Genomic DNA, 8515 nt, shown 5'->3' on the forward strand with positions numbered 1-8515 from the left:
GTGCCAAGCTTTATTTTCCCAGGCCTTTGGGCAAATTGCTGGCCACTGGGTTTATTATGAGTTTAACGTTCTACTCAACTTTTATCACAGCCAAATATAACTTTCATTAATTGTGGCTGTAAAACACTTTGGGATTCCTTTTGTATTGATGAGACGCTCAAAATATTTTAAACAAAATAATAAAACTATAAAATGGATGGATGCAATGCCACTGAAATCTAAAGCTTTTCAAGTGGCTGTTCCTAGGAAGCACCCAGCTCCCTAGGCATGATAAATTAGTATGTCCACATTCGCATGTAATGGTAAGGTGAAGATACTGGCTTAATAAATCATACTGCGCAAGTCACCTGATCACTCCCATTTCCCCTTCTCTAACACAAGCGGGTAAACAAACCAGCATGGGAATAGCTTAATGTTACACCAGAAACATTGATGTTTCACTCTAACAAACCACAATCCGTAAATCAACTACATAACATGGTTTAAGTCTGATTAGCAAATGTAGTTTCTTAAAGTGATCCCAGATTCAGATAGTAATGATAAGCTATCCCCTTTCTGATTTGTTCATGAACTCTAGCCAGAGGAAGAGCAAAGTGGGAGCTATTGGGCCGCACACAAACAACTATTTGTTAAGAGCTTGGCCCAAGTTTACACTTTTCAGTGATTTCCCCCTCCCCCATATGATCTAAACAATGTAAGAGGAGTGTGTGTGTCATGTTTTAAGAACACTTACAAAAATCACAGTTTGCTTTATTTGCAATTCCTAATCAAGTGTTTCAATTTAAATACTTTTTGTCACTGGGAAAATATTTCTGAGATATTTATACAGCACATAAAGTTAGCATGTCATACTTTTTTGGTTTTGTGTATCAAGCATCAGCCAGATAAACATCCTAAATTATATCTAAATTGCTTCAGAGTGGTGGTTTCAACTCATCAGAAGATAGCAGCATCTGTTCATTTGAACAGAAGGTGGCTAGTCAATAGTGCTTTTTAGATATTCAGTGTCACATGATTGTAACCATGTAAAGCATGCCAAATAGTGCCACACACAATCTTTCCAAGAGCTATTCATGCATTGAGGGCATGTCTGAAGCAGAACAGTCTACCAAATGCGTATCAACTGTCCATGAGCTGAAACCCTGAGCACTCCAACATCATCACAAAGCTTGGTTCAAAGAATAACTCTTTCAGAGCAATTGCTTAATGACTGTAGGAACCTTTCAAACTGGAAAACACACCAGCTCATGTGCATTTGGATAACTGCATGAAATTGTTCCTTAACACAGAAAGGAAGGTTCATGCCCCATTTTAAACAAGCCATAGTTTACTGTTGCATCCACACTGTCTTGTTTTAACTTTAGTTAGTGAAAACAAGCCAGGATCCAACTAGACTGTGGCTTGTTAACCATCTAGACCAGGGTGGCCCAATACAAGCTCCTCAAGGCCCTTGCTAAGTACCGAAGCTGCAGGGAATTAGAAGGGACTACATGAAAGCTTTGCGCTGGTTTGCTCATGACCACCACAAGCCACCCATCCCAGCTGCAGCTGAGAATCCTCCTCAGGGGTGGGATGAGAATTGGGACAGGGAGAAGAAAGGAAAGGAGCAAGAGGCAGTTTCTCCAGTCATGCCAGCATTGTCTTCCTTGTAGGAGGGAGGGGTAGGCAGTTGCAGGGAATCCCTAACTTGGCCTAGAGAGTGTAAGCGCACATACGGGTTAGTGTGTGTTGCATATTTTGGCAACTGCAATGCTGGGTGCAGGAGAAAGGAGAGAAGGGGGAAAGGGCAAAAAAAAAAAAAAAGTTGAGTGGGACTTCACTAATCTGCCCAGCAGCTGCAGCAGGTTGCTTGTTTGCATGCTCTTTTCCTCTTTCTTCTCCGTCCCTGCCGGATCTTTTGGTCTCTTATTTTTATAAGAATGGCTCTGATCTGTTTAATAAATGAGTAAATAAAATCTACTGATTATGTAATTAATTATAAATATTTAATTAAATATATTAATTGTATATATTGAATAACATCAACACTATTGCTAACACTTTAATTTATGATATAGAAATTTAATTCAGTGTGTGGCTCCAGATTCTGTATCAAAGTACTCCTGCGCCCCACTTCGTTCAAGAGGATGGACCACCCTGATCTAGACTTTCTACAAACCACTGTTCCTAGGGTTCAGACAAAATGGGGAACTGCACTTTGTTTAAAAGCAGAAGTAGTGGCTTCTAAACTTTTTACATCTCCAAAAGGAGAGGCTAGGGCAGGGGTCAGCAACCTTTTTCAGTCGTGTGGTGGGCCAGACTGTATTTTGGAAAGAAGAAAACGAATTCCTATGCCCCACAAATAACCCAGAGATGCATTTTAAATAAAAGGACACATTCTACTCATGTAAAAACATGCTGATTCCCAAACCGTCCGCAGGCCAGATCGATAAGGCGATTGGGCCGCATCCAGCCCCTGGGACTTAGGTTGCCTACGCCTGGGCTAGGGGAACAAACAATCCCAATGCTCATTCAGATAGTGAGAAACCATTAAATTTGAATTGGGCCAGGTCTCCTCTGTGGAATCAGTTCACACATTTAATCTGCAAATCAAATACCAAGCAATGTAACTGAGAGATTAAGTGACCTCTATGCTCATGTGAACTGACCCCAAGGCCATGTTTCCAATTACTTATTGTATTCCATTGAAAGCAGGAGCGCTCATCTTCAAGTAAATGGTAGGGTACCTTGGCAAATTTGACAATCTTATCCTCTGGCGTGCAAAAAGAGGAAGGTGGGTGAGTGGGGAATGTCATGGGGGGGGGAATCACATGGCAGGAAACTTTGGTTTTCCATTACAACTGAAGTGGGCCACTACGCTTGTTGGGTATAAAGTTTGATGCGCAATAGCTTGTTCGTGCTTGTTCGTGCACATGAAAAGTAGTAAATACATATATGTGAAGCAGTACTTAATTTTTAAAATGTGTTAGGATTAAAACCCCACTTTCAAACTTATTTACTTGAAGGAAAGTCTCAATACAGCAAACTGCCCCAGAAAGTGTGCTCTGGGTTGCAGCAAAAACCAAACTGTATTCTGATACAGAATTTAAAAGATTTCTGGTTTGGTTACCCATACGTAACAAGTATCTTACTCTGTAACAAAATGAGGGCAGATGGGAATCTTTATTCAAATAAAATTACTTCAGCCTTCTTCTAGTACGTACTATAATTAAGTACAACACAAACAGAATATTCTAAAAACAAGTATAATCAATGGGCTCCCCCCCCCCCCACTTTGGCTCCTTCTAAATATGGAAACATTGACAGAAAATATAAACAAGTAATCTTCCATTCATAGTTGTTATGTTTATTGCCCACTTTTCTCCTTTAACAACAAGAATTATTATCTGCCAAGCCTTTTTAAAGAAAAGCAATATTTAAAAAACTATACCGTCTTTCAATTTTCAAAATCTGCACAGTAGTTTAACAGAAATAAAAAGCACACTTAGCAGCATAACAAAATCATTAAGGTGGCAGCAAAAAGAAAGAAAGTTATTAAAAGCCATTGGACAATTATACACAACCTAAACGTTCTCTGAAACAATCATGCCTAATCTGCCATCTGCACCGTACTAGCAATAGCACCAGTGGGAGTGTCCACAAAGCAGGCACCACCACTGAAAGCCCACATCTCCTGTAGACACCTTGTAGATATTTTTTTTCCAAATGGAAAAATGTGGCAGACGTTCAACTGTTGTAATGTTCTCCAGAAATGTATTCATTTATTACATTAGTAATAAATTTTCTAAATCAATGCAAGTCAAATTGTGGGGCTGGAGAAGATACAAAAATTATCAGGTCTAAAATAAAAACTTGCAATTGACTTTTCCTGCCCTGATGACTAGTCCAAAGAAACACACAAGTAATTGAAGATACAGTTTAAGCACCCCTGTATTGCACTATTTTAGTCAGTGAAAATAGCAAACCAGATTTTTCAGTGAGTGACTGCCCATGCAGACAGCTTTAAGAAAAAGTGGGGGGGGGGGAGATTGCACAAAGCAAGCTTTATGCTCACTAAGCAATATCTAACACTAGTCAAACATACTAGTGGTATTCACTGAAATCAATGGAATCAAGTAACTTAAACCCATTGATTTCAATTGATCTATTCTGAATACAAGTTTTTTGGCTATTGCCCACTGGCTGTAACAAAAGATGAAAGGAAAGATAAATGGCTAGAAATGGGCTGGAATAGCCCATGTCATCTCATCACTCAATTTTTTAAAATGTGATTTTAACACCATGAATCTAATGTGTATTTCCAGCATTACAGAAGCAAAACTACGCCTAAAACACCATGCCCAGGCTTGAAGCAACACTATGCCCAATATACCATATCCAGGCTTGAAGCAACAGCTCCTCAGTCCAGTACTTTGCGCTCATGTTCAAGAAGTAATTTATTTGAAGCATTTTTATTCCGCTCTTCCACCGAAAGAGGCTCCCAGAGCAGCTTACAAAGTTTAGAAATGTGTCAGTTACAATATACTACACTTCCTCCTGCTCCCTTACAGAACTGAGAGCTGGTGTGATGTAGTTGTTAGAACAGAAGATTAAGACTACACACCCACTAAGCCATCAACATCATCTTAGGGTGCCTAATCTTAGGGTAGGCAAAGTCCATTTTGGCATAGCCAAACGCACAGGGTTGTTGCGGAAGATAATACCAATGGCAGTGAAAGAGAACTGTATAGTGGGGGAAATGTGATAAAAAAAATTAAGAACTGTTGCTTTCTTTTCAAATCTCTGCACTGTGAAGGTAACATTTGTACAACCACCTATGTAGGCACAGCACCACCAACGAATGCTAAATCTAGCATACGTAAGGAAATCCCTAAATGCAAATACACATTTTTGAAAAGGCACAGGGGGAACAGCATGCTGGGAAGTTTAAAACTAAAGTATTTTTATATCACTTCATGCAAACAGAGGACTCTTACACTAGGGATTCCCAGACTCTAATTACCAAGCTCCACACCACTCTTATCTGCTCACTGCACACCTGAGGGATAGAACCCACACTTTGCAGCACAGTCTGTTCATTCAGCCACGATCCCTCTGCTCCCTAACACTACAACAGAATGTCCTATCAATGTACTTTCAGTCAAGCTTCCGGTACTGCAGAGAGAACAAGACAGCTGCAGTGCCACAGAATCAGTAATCTGGAAAGGCCTAAAGACCACCTAAGGGAACCCAATTGTCCAAAGCAGCCTACTCTCTCAGTGTGAACCCACGCCACATGAACATCCCAGGCCCACAAGAGGAAGTTCTACAAAAGGCGACTCTCTCCATTTCTCATCTGCCCAAAAAAGGTTGACAGCAGACCCCCACTTTGAAAACCCTGATCTACAGAAACCTTTCAAACTATAAAGGGTGGTTCAAGTCACATGACCATCACAGTTTATTTCCCCCTCACTTGAATCCCAAGTTTTGTTATCAGCTTCCTATGATAGCTGCTAATTTACAAACAAAAAGGCAGCCTGTGGCCCTTATCAAAGATGCACCCTTCAACATAAACTATATCCACGTTACCAAAAAAGAAAGAAAACATTTTTTTTGTCGTCCTTACTACAGATTGGTAAAAGGAATCACAATGTGTAACTTTCTCTTTTATATAAACTAGAAACAAACTTTAAAACAATTTAATAAAACTGATATAACATGGCATAACAAATACAACTGAATTGCTACATAGAAACTAGCCTTCCAGGGTTAATACCAGGGAAGGAATTAAAAATTGTAATCCAGAAGGTAAATTGCTATCCCCATATTATATTTTTAAGCCATCAAATCCTCCTTTTTCTAGGAAAATTGTCTCTTTGCGTTTGAAGTTTGTTGCCTACAAATTCTAAGACCACAGCCCAACACAAGAGTTAAACACACTAAAAATGTATTTATTTCAGTGAACTGAAGCAGCATTAATTCTGGGCCATGACATAAAGTTGTGATCCTATGTATATTTACCTGGGAGTAAGTGGTGGGAGTCACTTCTGAGTAAAGATGCAAAGGATCAAACTGTACATTCAGTTCTTTGTTATGGTTCTTACATGATCAGGCATGCCCCTCTCCGATAAATAAAAGTCTTTAAATTGATAATATTTCCCATGGGGTTCATATGCTAACAAAGGGCTACCCCTTCCTCTTCCGTAACTTTGTTTCACTTCAGAATGGCTTCACCAAGAACTAACTTGAAGCTAGAAGGGCCAAGGGCCTAGGTGGGGAGAGAAGCCAGCCTTTCATTGTTGCTCACTTACAGATAAACACACAAGCTATATGTATAAAAAACCGAGACAAACCAGGAAATCCATTACTGCATGTATTCTTTATGCCCCTTTCATCCGGACAAAAACAAAAACAGAAATCCCTATACCACCATGCTCGCCCTGAAAAAAACAAACACAAGGGTCCCAAAACAAGCCCAACTAGCTACTACAAAGAAACACGAGCTCCAGAGGTATTAACTCACTGTGGGCCAGGGAAGAGAAACACCCTCCACCCCCCATTGTATAACATCCAACATACCATCCACTCCCCCCAACCGGACACTAAGAAGCTCCCCCCATCCAATGTATACATACATACCTACCCACCCAACCCTGTACACCAGTGGCAGACAAAGTTTAAGTCACGTACACCATTTCCTGTATGCCCTGCTCGCGGACGATTTTAATTAGGCATCACCTACGGACGTTTGAAAATCCTAATTACCTCCCCCTGTTTAATCACTTTTTCCCCACCTCCCTCCCCCAAAGTACTCCCCCTTTTATCCTCCACATCGCTGGAGTTCAATCCTGCACCATGAAATCAGCCACCCCCCGACCACCGCCACCAAACCACCACCCCCCGCCCCCCAAAAATGAAGCATATTAATCACTCTGGCTGCTTGGAAAGACTATTTTAAGCCGAAGTAAACTCTCTTCCCCGCCTCTCCTCCCCACCCCCAAAGGAAAGGAAGGAGGGGAGGGAGGGAATGAGAGAACAAAACCACCCCAGGGGATGGTATAAGCTGCTGCTTCTTTTTTTAAGGTGGGGGCTTTTTCCGGGAAGGGGGGGCTATATAAAGGGAGGCGTCCCAGGCCCCTCGAGCCGCCCCCCCATCGGTCCTTCCTCTCTCCCTCCCCCCCTCCCTTCCTGGAACAACAATAGAGGCCTTGCTTGGACTCGAAAATATGTACCAGGAACAAGCGCGAGGAAGAGCCTCGGCGATAATGCCCGCCCAGGGCCGCCTTTCGGAAGGGCCTCGCCGCCTCGGCCTAACCCCTAGCCCCAATACGGCTCTACCATCGGGCTGCCTGGGGTGCCGAGTCCCGTTTCGGCCCACTCCGGTCCGGATACTCACGGGCGGAACGGTAGGATGAAGATGGATCTCAAAGGCCCCCCCCTCCCCCCGGCCTCTAGCTCCGGCTGCCGCTCCCCCTGCCTTTCACTCCAACAACATGGCGGCCCACTGGGGACTCGGGGCGGCGCGCTGCATCATGGGAAGGGTAGGCTCCGCGAGCCTGGCCGCCGCCGCCGCCGGCTTGCAAGGAAGCTCAAGCCGCGAGCTCCAGAGGCGCGCGGGGCTTTGTTGTGGCCTCGCGCGCGCACACGCACACACCCCGGGGCGGAGGGACCCAGCATATACGTAAAAGGGAAATCGGGGTGCTTGGGTTTGGCTTTAAACAAAACAAAAACACCTTGGTAGCCTGAGCCTTTAGAACTGAGGATGAGAGTTATGATGCACAGTAGACAGAAATACATATAGATGCACATCATTTATTGCTAATACAGAACGTGAACAGTGCGGGGGCCCCCACCTCAAAAAAGCACCCTCTCCCTTTTATACATGCTGCTTAACACTAAAAGACTCTTGGCAACCAAGTCCTCAAGTCAAATGCCCTTTATCCCACCCCCAAAAGAGGCTGTCAACAACTCCCCACTTCCTCCTCCTACTGTGCCTGGAATGGGGTGTGACAGGCAGAAACTAAACAGGTGGAGTTTTCTGTTACTGCTGCTGCTGCTACAGCTACACCCTCAGTCGTGTTCACATTCGGGCATTTGCTTGCTGGATATTTTGTTTGCCATGAAAGGCACAGCAGCCATCCCCGAAGAAGTTGGCAACGCTAACGACCATGGCGAGAAAGGCGCAGGAAAATCATAGCAGGACTATATCCCACCCCGCGAAACAAAATGCACACATATAGCTATGTTGTGATTCTTCTTATACATAAACAAGCCCCCCTCCCCCGTTCTTCTCACTAACAGCAGAAATTAATTCCACTGCAAAACAAAAGGAGTTGTGCTCAGCTAGACTTTGCTCCTTTGGAAAGATTACACGCCAACAACAGTTGCTGCTCTACGGCCATCTGTAACAGAATCATGGACTTATAGAAATGTAGAATTGGAGACTTGGAAGGGACTCCAAGGATCATCGAGTCCAACCCCCTGCAATGCAGGAATCTCAGCTAGATCATACATGAAAGATGGCCATCCAACCTCT

The 8515-nt window shown here is 43.1% G+C and overlaps 1 protein-coding gene across 19 annotated transcripts in view; it reads right to left on the reverse strand.

Annotated features, from left to right (window-relative positions):
* Nucleotides 1-7987, reverse strand: part of PUM1 (pumilio RNA binding family member 1) — a 49487-nt gene extending 41500 nt beyond the window's left edge. For 6 of the 19 annotated variants that reach the window (XM_083454753.1, XM_083454768.1, XM_083454770.1 and 3 more), the window contains exon 1: nucleotides 7376-7987. The gene's annotated coding sequence lies outside the window, so the exon portion shown is untranslated. Of the gene's footprint in view, nucleotides 1-7211 lie in introns of all 19 variants that reach the window. The other 13 variants (XM_083454761.1, XM_083454760.1, XM_083454757.1 and 10 more) reach the window with 8 other exon arrangements.
* Nucleotides 7988-8515: the final 528 nt, after the last annotated feature.

The sequence above is a fragment of the Podarcis tiliguerta genome (genome assembly GCF_965153285.1).
Source record: "Podarcis tiliguerta genome assembly, chromosome: 8".
NCBI classification, from domain to species: Eukaryota; Metazoa; Chordata; class Lepidosauria; order Squamata; family Lacertidae; genus Podarcis; species Podarcis tiliguerta.